Raw genomic sequence first — 18,409 nt, 5'->3', positions numbered from 1 at the left:
GGTGTCTATTGGAAACATTTTTCTAAATATTGGAGGGGGTGAGAACGGCACACCGGGTCTATCCCACTCCTTAGTAACAATTTCAGTAAGTCTCTTAGGTATAGGAAAAACGTCAGTACTCGACGGTACCGCAAAATATTTATCCAACCTACACATTTTCTCTGGTATTGCAACTGTGTTACAATCATTCAGAGCCGCTAACACCTCCCCTAGTAATACACAGAGGTTTTCCAGCTTAAATTTAAAATTTGAAATATCTGAATCCAATCTGTTTGGATCAGAACCGTCAGCCGCAGAATGAAGCTCTCCGTCCTCATGTTCTGCAAGTTGTGACGCAGTATCTGACATGGCCCTAACATTATCAGCGCACTCTGTTCTCACCCCAGAGTGATCACGCTTACCTCTTAGTTCTGGTAATTTAGCCAAAACTTCAGTCATAACAGTAGCCATATCCTGTAATGTGATTTGTAATGGCCGCCCAGATGTACTCAGCGCCACAATATCACGCACCTCCCGAGCGGGAGATGCAGGTACTGACACGTGAGGCGAGTTAGTCGGCATAACTCTCCCCTCGTTGTTTGGTGAATGTGTTCAATTTGTACAGATTGACTTTTATTTAAAGTAGCATCAATGCAGTTAGTACATAAATTTCTATTGGGCTCCACTTTGGCATTAGCACATATAGCACAGATGTCTTCCTCTGAATCAGACATGTTTAACACACTAGCAAATAAACTAGCAACTTGGAAATACTTTTCAAGTAATTTACTATAATATGAAAACGTACTGTGCCTATAAGAAGCACAGAAAGAGTTATGACAGTTGAAAGTTAATAAACTGAAAGGTTATAGCATCAAATCTTTGTAAAAAAAAACACAATTTAGCAAAGGCTTGTTCCCATTAGCAAAGGATAACTAACCCTGATAGCAGAAAAAAAAGTTACAGAAATAAACGTTTTTTATCACAGTCAACTACAATATCACAGCTCTGCTGTGAGTGATTACCTCCCTCAAAACAAGTTTTGAAGACCCCTGAGTTCTGTAGAGATGAACCGGATCATGCAGGAAATACAATGAGCTTCTGACTGAATTTTTTGATGCGTAGCAAAAGCGCCAAAAAAGGCCCCTCCCCCTCACACACAACAGTGAGAGAGATCAGTAAACTGTCATAAATTAAAAAACAACAACTGCCAAGTGGAAAAAAATAGTGCCCAAAATATTTTATTCACCCAGTACCTCAGAAAATGAAACGATTTTACATGCCAGCAAAAAACGTTTAACATAAATTAAGTGTTATTAAAAAGCCTGTTGCTAGTCCCAGCAAATTAGGCTAAAGTCTTATGCACACAGTATAATTCCAGTGAAGTGCCATTCCCCAGAATACTGAAGTGTAAAATATACATACATGACAGCCTGATACCAGTTGCTGCTACTGCATTTAAGGCTGAGTTTACATTATATCGGTATGGCAGAATTTTCTCATCAATTCCATTGTCAGAAAATAATAAGCTGCTACATACCTCTTTGCAGATTAATCTGCCCGCTGTCCCCTGATCTGAAGTTTACCTCTCCTCAGATGGCCGAGAAACAGCAATATGATCTTAACTACGCCGGCTAAAATCATAGTAAAAACTCAGGTAGATTCTTCTTCAAATTCTACCAGAGAAGGAATAACACACTCCGGTGCTATTATAAAATAACAAACTTTTGATTGAAGGTATAAAACTAAGTATAATCACCATAGTCCTCTCACACATCCTATCTAGTCGTTGGGTGCAAGAGAATGACTGGAGGTGACGTAGAGGGGAGGAGCTATATGGCAGCTCTGCTGGGTGAATCCTCTTGCACTTCCTGTTGGGGAGGAGTAATATCCCAGAAGTAATGATGACCCGTGGACTGATCACACTTAACAGGAGAAAAAAATATTGTTTCTGGCCACTTTGAAATGGCTGCCAAGCTCAGCCCACTGATGACATCATGATCTTGGCTGCATATGGCATCCAATCACAAAAGGCTCACTAGTTGGATTCAACAGACTGTCATTGCTATTCAGCAGAGTGCCTAGATGCAGCCCAGATCATGATGTCATCAGTGGGCTGTGCTTGGCAGCCATTTCAAAGTGGCCAGAGACAATATTCATTTTATAATAACTGTTTTACTGTTCCTAATGCATGATATAGAAAGGGTGCAGGAGGCTATTTGCAGCTTATTCTAAGGTAAGACTTTAAGATGACTAAGGTGTAGACTGTCTCTTTAACTCCTGCAAAGTCAGCTATAGAGCAGCAATTAAGTACTGGGAGATAGCTGAGCATATCTGGTGAGTCAATGACAAGAGACACATGTGTGTAGCCACCAGTCAGCTCTCAGTATTACATAAGTTTATTAACAGAAGTGAAATTAAATCATACAGTTACACATTCTATCTGAATCATGAAAGTGTAATTTCCTATCCCTTTAAGTAACAGAAAATGTCTGTGTATAAAGTCTTGCTGGTGATTAATAATCTGGATTGGTGTAAATCGGGGGTTAATTTGATATTGTTTTATGTACTGTTAAAGGGACAGCAACGTCAAAATTAAACTTAAATGGATTGGATAGAACATGACATTTCAAACAACTTCAAATACACGTGCACGCCCCTAAGCTCACATAATATCAGCCTCATAGGTTTACTCTATAACAAAGGATACCAAAAAGAACAAAGCAAATCAGATAATAGAAGTAAATTGGAAAGTTGGGTAAAATTGCTGCTCTATCTGAATTATCGGCGTTTAACTTTCACTGTCAGATTTGGCTTCTGTCTGATGTTGTTTTCCTAATTATTCTGTGATATTGGGTTTTTATTTATACAAAAAACACAAAATACTGGTCTGGATTACAATCACTTTTTATTTGCATGAAAAAACATTGTATATCATTATATAGTAAACAGCAGCATTACATGATATATGCACACAATGGTATAAATATACCTAACACTTGTGCTCTTGATACAAAGGGATTTATCAGACATATAATGTTCCCTTTATATATACAGTATGTGCTATTATCAGTTCTTGTGGCTTCCCCCAAGGCAGAACATGCAGTGATCGGAGATGTCATAGCAGAAAATGCAGCATGTCTGCAGAAAGATAAGGATACATGCAGGAACTGTTAGCACTTTAGATGGTTCTCTTTAAACAGCGTTGTGCTCTTGGCTGCACTGTATAGGTTTTCCTTAACACTGCGCATCCAGAACAAAGTGCTGTTTGAAGAGAACAAACAAATATGGAGAAGCGCTGCAAAGCAGCAGTGCATTTATTGTTGACTGGCTCTCAGGGATTTGTTCAACCCCGCCCCCCCCCCAGCCTTTTCTTATAGCATCTATTGCTATAAGAAAAGGTTTATCCATATGATGTGCAAATTAAATATATCTCCCAGATGTCAATCATATGAGACTGATGTTCTTGTTTATATAATTATCTAACACTCTATTCATATAAAGACTCCTTTATTCTGTAAATGTAATTATTTTCTCCCCTATGTAAAACAAACATACAACTCCTAACACTGGCATATTAATAAACAACACTGGGTGCTTTGGTGGTGAATGGTTGTGTAAACTGGTCTGTAAGAGGGCAGATCTGTATATTCCTGTGTGGTGTTTGGATTCTATCACATTGATATGAGAGAAACTGAGGTGCACATATATAGAGGAACAAAGGACAGCAGGAGAGCACTTCCAATCGGAGGCTTTTATAGCTGGGATTTAGAAAACAAAATTTATGCTTACCTGATAAATTTCTTTCTTTTGCGATGTACCGAGTCCACAGTTTCATCCTTACTTGTGGGATATTATTCTTCCTAACAGGAAGTGGCAAAGAGAGCACCCACAGCAGAGCTGTCTATATAGCTCCCCTAACTCCACCCCCCAGTCATTCGACCGAAGGCCAAGGAAGAAAAAGGAGAAACTATAAGGTGCAGAGGTGACTGAAGTTTTTAATAAAAAATACCATCTGTCTTGAATAGACAGGGCGGGCCGTGGACTCAGTACATCGCAAAAGAAAGAAATTTATCAGGTAAGCATAAATTTTGTTTTCTTTTGCATGATGTACAGAGTCCACGGTTTCATCCTTACTTGTGGTATACCAATACCAAAGCTTTAGGACACGGATGAAGGGAGGGACAAGACAGGAACCTAAACGGAAGGCACCACTGCTTGCAAAACCTTTCTCCCAAAAATAGCCTCCGAAGAAGCAAAAGTATCAAATTTGTTAAATTTTGAAAAGGTATGGAGCAAAGACCAAGTCGCAGCCTTACAAATCTGTTCAACAGAAGCATCATTTTTAAAAGCCCATGTGGAAGCTACCGCTCTAGTAGAATGAGCTGTAATCATTTCAGGAGGCTGCTGTCCAGCAGTCTCATAAGCCAAACAGATGATGCTTTTCAGCCAAAAGGAAAGAGAAGTAGCCGTAGATCTTTGACCCCTACGCTTTCCAGAATAGACAACAAACAAAGAAGGTGTTTGACAAAAATCTTTGGTTGCCTGCAAATAAAATTTCAAAGCACGAAAACAGACGTTCCTTCTTAGGAGGAGGATTAGGACACAGAGAAGGAACAACAATTTCCTGATTGATATTCCTGTTAGTAACAACCTTAGGTAGGAACCCAGGCTTGGTACGCAAAACCACCTTATCAGCATGGAACACAAGATAAGGAGAGTCACATTGTAATGCAGATAGTTCAGAAACTCTTCGAGCTGAAGAGATAGCAACTAGGAACAAAACTTTCCAAGATAAAAGCTTAATATCTATGGAATGCATGGGTTCAAACGGAACCCACTGAAGAACTTTAAGAACTAAATTTAGACTCCATGGCGGAGCAACAGGTTTAAACACAGGCTTAATTCTAGCTAAAGCCTGACAAAAAGCCCGAACGTCTGGGACATCTGCCAGATGCTTGTGCAACAGAATAGACAAAGCAGATATCTGTCCTTTTAGGGAACTAGCTGACAATCCTTTCTCCAATCCCTCTTGGAGAAAAGACAAAATCCTAGGAATCCTGATTTTACTCCAGGAGTAGCCTTTGGATTCGCACCAAAAAAGATATTTACGCCATATCTTATGATAGATTTTCCTGGTAACAGGCTTTCGAGCCTGAATCAAGGTATTTATGACCGACTCAGAAAAACCCCGCTTTGATAGAATCAAGCGTTCAATCTCCAAGCAGTCAGTTGCAGAGAAATTAGATTTGGATGCTTGAATGGACCTTGAATCAAAAGGTCCTGACTCAGTGACAGAGTCCATGGTGGAAGAGATGACATGTCCACCAGGTCTGCATACCAAGTACTGCGTGGCCAAAATCACAGAAGCTCTCTCCTGTTTGATTCTGGCAATCAGACGCAGAAGGAGAGGGAAAGGTGGAAACACATAAGCCAGGTTTAACGACCCGGGTACTGCTAGACCATCTATCCGTACTGCCTGAGGATCCCTTGACCTGAATCCGTAACAAGGAAGTTTGGCGTTCTGATGAGACGCCATCAGATCCAATTCTGGTGTGCCCCATAGCTGAACCAGTTGAGCAAACACCTCCGGATGGAGTTCCCACTCCCCCAGATGAAAAGTCTGACGACTTAGAAAATCTGCCTCCCAGTGCTCTACTCCTGGGATATAGATCACTGACAGATGGCAAGAGTGAGCCTCTGCCCATCGGATTATTCTTGAAACTTCTATCATCGCTAAGGAACTCTTTGTTCGCCCCTGATGATTGATATAAGCCACAGTCGTGATGTTGTCCGACTGAAATCTTATGAATCTGGCCGAAGCCAGCTGAGGCCACACCTGAAGAGCATTGAATATCGCTCTTAATTCCAGAATATTTATCGGTAGGAGGGCCTCCTCCTGAGTCCACAAACCCTGTGCTTTCAGGGAATTCCAGACTGCACCCCAGCCCAGTAGGCTGGCGTCCGTCGTCACTAAAACCCATTCTGGCCTGCGGAAACACATTCCCTGGGAAAGATGATCCTGTGGCAACCACCAAAGAAGAGAGTCTCTGGTCTCTTGATCCAGATTTATCTGAGGAGATAAATCCGCATAATCCCCATTCCACTGATTGAGCATGCATAGTTGCAGTGGTCTGAGATGCAAGCGAGCAAACGGAACTATGTCCATTGCCGCTACCATTAGACCGATTACCACCATACACTGAGCCACTGACGGCCGAGGAATGGAATGAAGAGCTTGGCAGGTGGACAAAATCTTTGATTTCCTGACCTCCGTCAGAAATATTTTCATGTCCACCAAGTCTATCAGAGTCCCTAGAAATGAAACTCTTGTGAGGGGGGAAAGAGAACTCTTTTTTTAGGTTCATCTTCCACCCATGAGATCTTAGAAAGGCCAACACTAAGTCCGTGTGAGACTTGGCTAGTTGGAAAGTCGACGCTTGAATTAGAATGTTGTCTAGATAAGGCGCCACTGCTATGCCCCGTGGCCTTAGGACTGCCAGAAAGGACCCTAGCACTTTTTTGTGAAGATTCGTGGCGCCGTGGCCAACCCGAAGGGAAGAGCCACAAACTGGTAATGCTTGTCCAGAAAGGCAAACCTGAGGAATTGGTGATGATCTTTGTGGATAGGAATGTGTATATACGCATCCTTTAAGTCCACGGTGGTCATATATTGACCCTCCTGGATCATTGGTAAAATAGTCCGAATGGTCTCCATCTTGAAAGATGGGACTCTTAGGAATTGGTTTAGGATCTTGAGATCTAGAATTGGTCTGAAAGTTCCCTCTTTTTTGGGAACCACAAACAGATTGGAGTAGAACCCCTGCCCCTGTTCTGCTTTCGGAACTGGGCAGATCACTCCCATGGTAAAAAGATCTTCTACACAGCGTAAGAACGCCTCTCTTTTTGTCGGGTTTACAGACAATTGAGAAAGATGGAACCTCCCCCTTGGAGGAGAATCCTTGAAATCTAGAAGATATCCCTGGGTTACGATTTCTACTGCCCAGGAGTCCTGAACGTCTCTTGCCCAGGCCTGAGCAAAGAGAGAGAGTCTGCCCCCTACTAGATCCGGTCCCGGATCGGGGGCTACCCCTTCATGCTGTCTTGGTGGCAGCATCAGGCTTCTTGGCCTGTTTACCATTGTTCCAATCCTGGTTAGGTCTCCAGACTGGCCTGGATTGAGCAAAGTTCCCCTCTTGCTTCGCAGCAGGGGAAGAGGAAACGGGACCACCTTTGAAAGGAACGAAAATTATTTTGCTTGGTCCTCGTCTTATTTGCCTTATCCTGAGGGAGGGCATGACCCTTCCCTCCAGTGATATCAGAAATGATCTCTTTCAATTCAGGCCCAAATAGGGTCTTACCTTTGAAAGGAATGGTCAACAGCTTAGATTTTGATGATCAGCAGACCAGGACTTAAGCCATAACAATCTACGCCGCAAAACCTGAATGCCGCTAATTTAGCCAGATGAAAAGTGGTGTCTGTAATGAAAGAATTAGCTAGCTTAAGAGCCCTAATTCTATCCAGAATGTCATCTAATGGGGTCTCCGCCTGAAGAGCCTCTTCCAGAGCCTCAAACCAAAAGGCAGCTGCAGTGGTTACAGGAACAATGCACGCTATAGGCTGGAGAAGAAAACCCTGATGAACAAAAATTTTCTTTAGGTGACCCTCTAATTTTTTATCCATAGGATCTTTGAAAGCACAATTGTCCTCAATAGGTATAGTTGTACGCTTAGCCAAAGTAGAAATAGCTCCCTCCACCTTAGGAGGGGTAGCGAATGGAGTACCTGGTCTATCCCACTCCTTAGTAACAATGTCTGAAATCCTCTTAGGGACCGGAAAAACATCAGTGTAAACAGGAACCTCTAAATATTTGTCCATTTTACACAATTTCTCTGGAACTACAATAGGGTCACAATCATCCAGAGTCGCTAAAACCTCCCTGAGCAATAAGCGGAGGTGTTCCAGCTTAAATTTAAATGCTGTCATATCTGAATCTGTTTGAGGGAACATTTTTCCTGAATCAGAAACCTCACCCTCAGACAGCAAATCCCTCATCCCTACCTCTGAACATTGTGAGGGAATGTCGGATACGGCTACTAAAGCGTCAGAAGGCTCAACATTTGTTCTTAACCCAGAGCTACTGTGCTTCCCTTGCAACCCTGGCAGTTTAGATAAAAACTCTGTGAGGGCAGTATTCATAACTGAGGCCATATCTTGGAAGGTGAAAGAATTAGACGCACTAGAGGTACTTGTCATCGCTTGTGCGGGCGTTACTGGTTGTGACACTTGGGGAGAACTAGATTGCAAAACCTGATTTCCTTCTGTCTGAGTATCATCCATTGCCAAACTCAAAATATACTGTCTGCAATTTATAGACATATCAGTACAAGTGGGACACATTCTAAAAGGGGGTTCCACAATGGCTTCTAAACAAATTGAACAATGAGTTCCCTCAATGTCAGACATGTTGAACAGGCTAGTAATGAGACAAGCAAGCTTGGAAAACACTTTATTTAATGAAAAAAAACACAATTTTCAAAAACAGTACTGTGCCTTTAAGAGAAAAAAAAGGCATACACAAACTGCAAAACTGTTTAAAATTACCCCAAACTTTCCGAAATTTTTACAGTATACACATCAAGCTTTAGTAAGATTGCACCACAAGTATAAAGGCAATTAACCCTCAAATGTGAAAACCGGATTGAAAAGAGTTAAAAAACCGGTAAAACCCTTGTCAGCACCCTGCCACAACTCTGCTGTGGCGCCTACCTGCCCTCAAGGATCGAAAATGTGGGAATAAAGCTTCGATTAGGCCCTTTGAAGTGCAACAGGACCCCCTGTTGTAGCTTGCTGCTTGTCTTTATAAAACAACTGCGTAACTGAGGCGCAAAAATAGGCCCCGCCCCTCTCATACTCTATGTTGCTGGGGCCTACACACAAATCTACCAAACAATTTTTAAGCCATGTGGGTTATAAAAAACCCAAATAAGCCAAGTGTACCCTCAAAAACAGATGTCCCAAAGGAAATAAAAACAGTACTCCCAGAACACACAAACGTTTGCCTAATAAATCATACAAACTGAGTGCCCATAAGATTAGCCCCTTATGCAAGCTAGTAATGCCACTTTTAAGACTAGGATTACTGCTTACCCTTCCCCTAATGGGAATACTGTCAGCCTTTCTGAGTTATCACAGTCTCTGCAGAAAAAATGACTGAACATACCTCATTGCTGTATAGCAAGAAACCGTTCCTCACACTGAAGTTTTCCTGTACTCCTCAGCTTCTGTGGGAACAGCAGTGGACCTTAATTACAAATGCTAAGATCATCATCCTCCAGGCAGAAATCTTCATCTATCTCCTGCCTGAGAGTAAATAGTACACACCGGTACCATTTAAAAATAACAAACTCTTGCTTGAAGACAAATAAAAACTAATACTTAATCACCTCTTTAACTTTACCCTTCCTGCTTAGAGCCGGCAAAGAGAATGACTAGGGGGTGGAGTTAAGGAGGGAGCTATATAGACAGCTCTGCTGTGGGTGCTCTCTTTGCCACTTCCTGTTAGAAAGGATAATAAACCACAAGTAAGGATGAAACCGTGGACTCGGTACATCATGCAAAAGAAAGTATTATTTACAATAACATCTCTTTTGAAGCTTTCATTTAGAGAGTTTTTCATCTTTACAATAATTGTAAAAAAGTTTTTACACTGTGTATATAAAGTTTGTGTGTAAATATTTGGTGTTTTGTGATACCTGATTTCAATCATAAACCTTTTTTCCACTTTCTAAACATGTGAACAGGTTTCTTCCCTTGTGAATCCTTTCATGATATTTCAGATTACCCATTTGTGTAAAACTTTCTCAACACTCTGTACATGTGAAAGGCTTTCTCCTGTGTGAATCCTTTCATGAGTTTTTAGATTACTCATATGTATAAAACTTTTTCCACACTCTGTACATGTGAAAAACTTTTCCTCTGTGTGACTCCTTTCATGATATTTCAGTTGACTCTTTTGTGTAAAACATTTCCCACACTCTGTACATGTGAAAGGCTTTTCTCCTGTGTGAATCCTTTCATGAGTTTTCAGATCACTCTTTTGTGTAAATCTTTTTCCACACTCTGTACATGTGAAAGGCTTTTCTCCTGTGTGAATCCTTCCATGAGTTTTCAGTTTACCCATTCGTGTAAAACGTTTTCCACACTCTGTACATGTGAAAGGCTTTTCTCCTGTGTGAATCCTTTCATGAGTTTTCAGATCACTCTTATGTGTAAAACTTTTTCCACACTCTGTACATGTAAAAGGCTTTTCTCCTGTGTGAATCCTTTCATGAATTTTCAGATTACCCATTCGTGTAAAACTTTTCCCACACTCTGTACATGTGAAAGGCTTTTCTCCTGTATGAATCTTTTTATGAGTTTTCAGATCACTCTTTTTTGTAAAAAAATTTCCACACTCTGTACATGTGAACGGCTTTTCTCCTGTGTGAATCATTTCATGAGTTTTCAGATTACCCATTTGTGTAAAACTTTTCCCACACTCTGTACATGTGAAAGGCTTTTCTCCAGTGTGAATTCTTTCATGAGTTTCCAGATGATTTATTTGTGTAAAACATTTCCCACACTCTGTACATGTGAACGGCTTTTCTCCTGTGTGAATCATTTCATGAGTTTTCAGATCACTCTTTTGTGTAAAACTTTTTCCACACTCTGTACAAGTGAAAAGCTTTTCTCCTGTGTGAATCCTTTCATGAGTTTTAAGATGACTTTTTTGTGTAAAACATTTGCCGCACTCAGTACATGTGTGTGGTTTCTCACCTGTGTGAATTGTGTAGTGTTCTAGTAGATGATACTTCCATCTAAAGCTTTTCTCACATTCTGTACATTGAAAAGGTTTCTCCTTTGTATGAATCATTTGGCTAGACTGTAGACTTTTCCCTTCTTTAATATTTTTTGAAAACTCAGTAAATGTGTGTATTCTATCCTCTGGGATCATAATTTCACTAGATAAGGCATAAATGTTGTCCTCTTGTTTGATGACTAATTGCTGCCCAGTTCCTGCCAATTCACCATCTCCTTTAATTATCTGCTGTGATATCCCCAATGTTTGTGAATAGTCATTGGTGTCTAAGACTGTAGTAAAGGATAGATATGAACTATTGACGTGTTTGTCTACATGAAAAGAAATGGAATAAAGAAAAATAAGAATGTTTATTCATTATAATATAACTAGTCCTAAAGCCTGTTCACATGGGCCATTTTTTGCAGTACAGCGGTCCCACCCCTTGCTCTCTCCCCCCCCCCACTTTTGTGCTCTATCCCCCTCCCTTTTGCGCTCTCTTTCTTTCTCCATCTCTCTTTTGCTCTCTCTACCCCTCTGTTTTCCTCTATCTTCTCCCTCTCTCCCCCTTTCTTTTGCTTTCTCTCCTGCCTCTCTTTTGCTATCTCTCCCCCTCTCTTTTGTGCTCTCTTCTCCCCTCTCTTTAGCGCTCTCTCTCCGCCCCTCTCTTTTGCGCTCTCTCTATCTCCCTCTCTTTTACACTCTCTCTATTGCTCTCTCTTCCCCCTCTCTCTATCTCCTCCCCTCTCTCTCCCCCCTCTCTTTTGCTCTCTCACTTCCCCTCTCTTTTGCTCTCTCACTTCCCCTCTCTTTTGCTCTCTCTTTTCCCCTCTTATTTTCTCTCTCCCCCTCTCTTTCGATCTCTCTCTCTCCCCCTCTCTTTCGATCTCTCTCTCTCCCCCTCTTTCGATCTCTCTCTCTCCCCCTCTCTTTCAATCTCTCTCTCTCCCCCTCTCTTTCAATCTCTCTCTCTCTCCCCCTCTCTTTCAATCTCTCTCCCCCTCTCTTTCAATCTCTTTCCCCCTCTCTTTCAATCTCTCTCCCCCTCTCTTTCAATCTCTCTCCCCCTCTCTTTCAATCTCTCTCCCCCTCTCTTTCAATCTCTCTCCCCCTCTCTTTCAATCTCTCTCCCCCTCTCTTTCAATCTCTCTCCCCCTCTCTTTCAATCTCTCTCCCCCTCTCTTTCAATCTCTCTCCCCCTCTCTTTTGCTCTCTATCTCTCTCCCCCTCTCTTTCAATCTCTCTCCCCCTCTCTTTCAATCTCTCTCCCCCTCTCTTTCAATCTCTCTCCCCCTCTCTTTCGATCTCTCTCCCCCTCTCTTTCGATCTCTCTCCCCCTCTCTTTCGATCTCTCTCCCCCCTCTCTTTCGATCTCTCTCCCCCTCTCTTTCGATCTCTCTCTCCCCCTCTCTCTCGATCTCTCTCTCTCCCCCTCTTTCGATCTCTCTCTCTCCCCCTCTTTCGATCTCTCTCTCCCCCCCTCTTTCGATCTCTCTCCCCCCCTCTTTCGATCTCTCTCCCCCTCTCTTTCGATCTCTCTCCCCCTCTCTTTCGATCTCTCTCCCCCTCTCTTTCGATCTCTCTCTCTCCCCCTCTCTTTCGATCTCTCTCCCCCTCTCTTTCGATCTCTCTCTCCCCCTCTCTTTCGATCTCTCTCTCTCCCCCTCTCTTTCGATCTCTCTCTCTCCCCCTCTCTTTCGATCTCTCTCTCTCCCCCTCTCTTTCGATTTCTCTCTCTCCCCCTCTCTTTCGATCTCTCTCTCTCCCCCTCTCTTTCGATCTCTCTCTCTCCCCCTTTCTTTCAATCTCTCTCTCTCCCCCTCTCTTTCGATCTCTCTCCCCCTCTCTTTCGATCTCTCTCCCCCTCTCTTTCGATCTCTCTCCCCCTCTCTTTCGATCTCTCTCTCTCCCCCTCTCTTTCGATCTCTCTCTCTCCCCCTCTCTTTCGATCTCTCTCTCTCCCCCTCTCTTTCGATCTCTCTCTCTCCCCCTCTCTTTCGATCTCTCTCTCTCCCCCTCTCTTTCGATCTCTCTCTCTCCCCCTCTCTTTCGATTTCTCTCTCTCCCCCTCTCTTTCGATCTCTCTCTCTCCCCCTCTCTTTCGATCTCTCTCTCTCCCCCTTTCTTTCAATCTCTCTCTCTCCCCCTCTCTTTCGATCTCTCTCTCTCCCCCTCTCTTTCGATCTCTCCCCCTCTTTCGATCTCTCTCCCCCCCCTCTCTTTCGATCTCTCTCTCCCCCCCCTCTCTTTCGATCTCTCTCTCCCCCCCTCTCTTTCGATCTCTCTCTCCCCCCCTCTCTTTCGATCTCTCTCTCCCCCCCTCTCTTTTGATCTCTCTCTCTCCCCCTCTCTTTTGATCTCTCTCTCTCCCCCTCTCTTTCGATCTCTCTCTCTCTCCCCCTCTCTTTCGATCTCTCTCTCTCTCCCCCTCTCTTTCGATCTCTCTCTCCCCCTCTCTTTCGATCTCTCTCTCCCCCCTCTCTTTCGATCTCTCTCTCCCCCCCTCTCTTTCGATCTCTCTTTCTCCCCCTTTCTTTCAATCTCTCTCTCTCCCCCTCTCTTTCGATCTCTCTCTCTCCCCCTCTCTTTCGATCTCTCCCCCTCTTTCGATCTCTCTCCCCCCCTCTCTTTCGATCTCTCTCTCCCCCCCTCTCTTTCGATCTCTCTCCCCCCCCCCTCTCTTTCGATCTCTCTCTCCCCCCCCTCTCTTTCGATCTCTCTCTCTCCCCCACTCTTTCGATCTCTCTCTCTCCCCCTCTCTTTCGATCTCTCTCTCTCCCCCTCTCTTTTGATCTCTCTCTCTCCCCCTCTCTTTCGATCTCTCTCTCTCCCCCTCTCTTTCGATCTCTCTCTCTCCCCCTCTCTTTCAATCTCTCTCTCCCCCTCTCTTTCGAACTCTCCCCCTCTTTCGATCTCTCTCCCCCCCCTCTCTTTCGATCTCTCTCTCCCCCCCCCTCTCTTTCGATCTCTCTCTCCCCCCCTCTCTTTCGATCTCTCTCTCCCCCCCTCTCTTTCGATCTCTCTCTCCCCCCCTCTCTTTCGATCTCTCTCTCTCCCCCTCTCTTTCGATCTCTCTCTCTCCCCCTCTCTTTCGATCTCTCTCTCTCCCCCTCTCTTTTGATCTCTCTCTCTCCCCCTCTCTTTCGATCTCTCTCTCTCTCCCCCTCTCTTTCGATCGATCTCTCTCTCCCCCTCTCTTTCGATCTCTCTCTCCCCCTCTCTTTCGATCTCTCTCTCCCCCCCTCTTTCGATCTCTCTCTCCCCCCCTCTCTTTCGATCTCTCTTTCTCCCCCTTTCTTTCAATCTCTCTCTCTCCCCCTCTCTTTCGATCTCTCTCTCTCCCCCTCTCTTTCGATCTCTCCCCCTCTTTCGATCTCTCTCCCCCCCCTCTCTTTCGATCTCTCTCTCCCCCCCCTCTCTTTCGATCTCTCTCTCCCCCCCCCTCTCTTTCGATCTCTCTCTCCCCCCCTCTCTTTCGATCTCTCTCTCTCCCCCACTCTTTCGATCTCTCTCTCTCCCCCTCTCTTTCGATCTCTCTCTCTCCCCCTCTCTTTTGATCTCTCTCTCTCCCCCTCTCTTTCGATCTCTCTCTCTCCCCCTCTCTTTCGATCTCTCTCTCTCCCCCTCTCTTTCGATCTCTCTCTCTCCCCCTCTCTTTCGATCTCTCTCTCCCCCTCTCTTTCGATCTCTCTCTCTCCCCCTCTCTTTCGATCTCTCTCTCTCTCCCCCTCTCTTTCGATCTCTCTCTCTCCCCCTCTCTTTCGATCTCTCTCTCTCCCCCTCTCTTTCGATCTCTCTCTCTCCCCCTCTCTTTCGGTCTCTACTGCGCATGACGGCTTAGGACAAACACACTTGGCCTTTTATATTATAGGATACATCTAAATAAAAAACAGATTATGTTTTATACTCAAAAATGTATTCAGTTTTCTATTTTTAAATTTATTTACCTGTAAATCACAAATTAAAAAAGCATGACATAGAATGTAAACATTACTACATCATAGTAAAAGAAATTACTAATGAAAACAAGTTATAGGGCCCCGTTAAACAAGGTGCATGTGGATAACGTTCTCTGCCAGGGAACAAGTACATCTGTATTCTGGGCAAGAGAGGTGGCATCCACCATCCTCATTTAACATTGCACAAGCAACTGCACATACAGTGCTGCCCGGCTCATACTCAACCAGTTGGGTGAGAACATGATGTCTTAATCATCACAGACTAATCATCAGTGTGAGATGTTTTGTGAGGGTAAGAAGCATAATCTTTATCTTCCATCTGTGATTGTTCTATTTATATAAACAGCTAAAAACGTTATTAGTTTAATAATACTCATTGTAAAAATAAGCACACAAATCAGTGGTGGTTCTGGGGTGGGGAACACTGGGAAGTTGTGGGTGTTCCATGAGTGAGGTCAGGGCAGGTGAAGATGGAGTTGCCAGTGTTCTGAGTAATGAACCAGGTCAGGGGTGAGGTTAGACAGTTGTTGGACATGATCTGTCTAAAAGCACAGAGGGGGGAGTAGTATTTTTTTACCCTCCTCCTCAGCCCAATGGAGGTTGCTCCATCTTTTTACCCGTCACTGACACAAATGTACTTAAAGACGCAGATATAAATATAATAGTATATTTGTTTAATGAGTGATCTATTCTATTTTCCCAGTAATTAACCCCTTAAGGACTAACAAGATACAGGGAACGTCGTACAAAAAAATGGTAGTTAATGCCCACAGATGTACCCTGCACATTGTTAGTGTTTTCAAGTGGTGGAAGCAATTCTGGTTGCTTCCAGGCGCTTTAATGTTATTGCAGTGATGCCTTGATATTGAAGCATCCTGCAATGGCATTTTTTTAGCCATCCGATGCAGAGAGAGCCACTCTGTGGCCCTCTCTGCATCGGCCATCGATGGTCACAATCATTGGTGGGTGGGAACAGCCATCGATGGGCGATGTGCGTCAGAGGGGGGCGGGATCACGTGAAAGGGACAGCTGCCAGTACCCAAAATGGCACACAATAATGTAGAGGGGGAGGGTAAGAGAGCTGTTTGGGGAGGATCCTACACAGCAGAATATGTTTTTGAAAAAAAAAAAAAACTTTAATTTTAGTACTGGCAGACTTTTCGCCAGTACTTAAGATGGCGGGACAATTGTGGGGTGGGGGAGGGAAGAGAGCTGTTTGGGAGGGATCAGGGGGTGGAATGTGTCAGGTAAGAGGCTGATCTCTACACTAAAGCTAAAATTAACCCTGCAAGCTCCCTAATTAACGCCATCACTGCTGAACATAATACACGTGTGGTGCGCAGCGGCATTTAACGGCCTTCTAATTACTAAAAATCAATGCCAAAGCCATATATGTCTGCTATTTCTGAACAAAGGGGATCCCAGAGAAGCTTTTACAACCATTTGTGCCATAATTGTGCAAGCTGTTAGTAAATGATTTCAGTGAGAAACCTAAAATTGTGAAAAATGTAATGGTGTTTTTTATTTGATCGCATTCGGCAGTGAAATGGTGGCCTATATCAATACTTTAGGTTGTCTACTACACTACACTAAAGCTAAAATTAACCCTACAAGCTCCCTAATTAACGCCTTCACTGCTGGACATAATACACGTGTGGTGCAAAGCGGCATTTAGCGGCCTTCTAATTACTAAATATCAATGCCAAAGCCATATATGTCCGCTATTTCTGAACAAAGGGGACCCCAGAGAAGCTTTTACAATCATTTGTGAAATATTTGCACAAGCTGTTTGTAAATAATTTCAGTATGAAAAATGTATAGTTTTTTTTTTTTTTTTTTTATCGCATTTGGCGGTGAAATGGTGGCCTAGATCAATACTTTGGGTTGTCTACTACACTACACTAAAGCTGTTTGTAAATAATTTCAGTGAGAAACCTAAAGTTTGTGAAAAAGTGAACTATTTTTTTTATTTGATCGCATTTTGCGGTGAAATGGTGGCATGAAATATACCAAAATGGGCTTGGATCAATACTTTGGGTTGTCTACTAAAAAATATATATATATATATATATATATATATATATATATATATATATATATATATATATATATACACACATATCAAGGGATATTCAGGGATTCCTGACAGATATCAGTGTTCCAATGTAACTATCGCTAATTTTGCAAAAAAATAGTTTGGAAATAGCAAAGTGCTACTTGTATTTATTGCCCTATAACTTGCAAAAAAAGTAAAAAACATGTAAACATTGGGTATTTCTAAACTCAGGACAAAATTTAGAAACTATTTAGTATGGTTGTTTTTTGGGGGTTGTAGATGTGTAAATTATGTGATATGATGAAAAACATAATTTATGCTTACCTGATAAATTCCTTTCTCCTGTAGTGTGGTCAGTCCACGGGTCATCATTACTTCTGGGATATTAACTCCTCCCCAACAGGAAGTGCAAGAGGATCACCCAGCAGAGCTGCTATATAGCTCCTCCCCTCTACGTCACACCCAGTCATTCGACCAAGAACCATCGAGAAAGGAGAAGCTAAAGGGTGCAGTGGTGACTGGAGTATAATTTAAAAATTTAGACCTGCCATAAAAAACAGGGTGGGCCGTGGACTGACCACACTACAGGAGAAAGGAATTTATCAGGTAAGCATAAATTATGTTTTCTCCTGTTAAGTGTGGTCAGTCCACGGGTCATCATTACTTCTGGGATACCAATACCAAAGCAAAAGTACACGGATGACGGGAGGGACAGGCAGGATCTTTATACAGAAGGAACCACTGCCTGAAGAACCTTTCTCCCAAAAATAGCCTCCGAAGAAGCAAAAGTGTCAAATTTGTAAAATTTGGAAAAAGTATGAAGCGAAGACCAAGTTGCAGCCTTGCAAATCTGTTCAACAGAGGCCTCATTCTTAAAGGCCCAAGTGGAAGCCACAGCTCTAGTGGAATGAGCTGTAATTCTTTCAGGAGGCTGCTGTCCAGCAGTCTCATAAGCTAAACGTATTATGCTACGAAGCCAAAACGAAAGAGAGGTAGCAGAAGCTTTTTGACCTCTCCTCTGACCAGAATAAACGACAAACAGGGAAGAAGTTTGTCGAAAGTCTTTAGTTGCCTGTAAATAAAATTTTAGGGCACGAACTACATCCAGATTGTGCAAAAGACGTTCCTTCTTTGAAGAAGGATTTGGACACAAGGATGGAACAACAATCTCTTGATTGATATTCCTGTTAGTGACTACCTTAGGTAAGAACCCAGGTTTAGTACGCAGAACTACCTTATCCGAGTGAAAAATCAGATAAGGAGAATCACAATGTAAGGCTGATAACTCAGAGACTCTACGAGCCGAGGAAATAGCCATTAAGAACAGAACTTTCCAAGATAACAACTTTATATCAATGGAATGAAGGGGTTCAAACGGAACGCCCTGTAAAACGTTAAGAACAAGGTTTAAACTCCATGGCGGAGCAACAGTTTTAAACACAGGCTTAATCCTAGCCAAAGCCTGACAAAAAGCCTGAACGTCTGGAACTTCTGACAGACGTTTGTGTAACAGAATAGACAGAGCTGAGATCTGTCCCTTTAAGGAACTAGCGGATAAACCCTTTTCTAAACCT

The 18,409-nt window shown here is 42.9% G+C and overlaps 1 pseudogene; it reads right to left on the bottom strand.

The window, feature by feature from the left end:
* LOC128659910 (oocyte zinc finger protein XlCOF6-like) overlaps positions 1–18,409 on the bottom strand; it is a 367,873-nt pseudogene that overhangs the window by 220,717 nt on the left and 128,747 nt on the right.

The sequence above is a fragment of the Bombina bombina genome, chromosome 5, assembly GCF_027579735.1.
Source record: "Bombina bombina isolate aBomBom1 chromosome 5, aBomBom1.pri, whole genome shotgun sequence".
Taxonomy (NCBI): domain Eukaryota; kingdom Metazoa; phylum Chordata; class Amphibia; order Anura; family Bombinatoridae; genus Bombina; species Bombina bombina.
The sequence above is the reverse complement of the archived record's forward strand: the minus strand, read 5'-3'. Positions and strand labels throughout refer to the sequence as shown.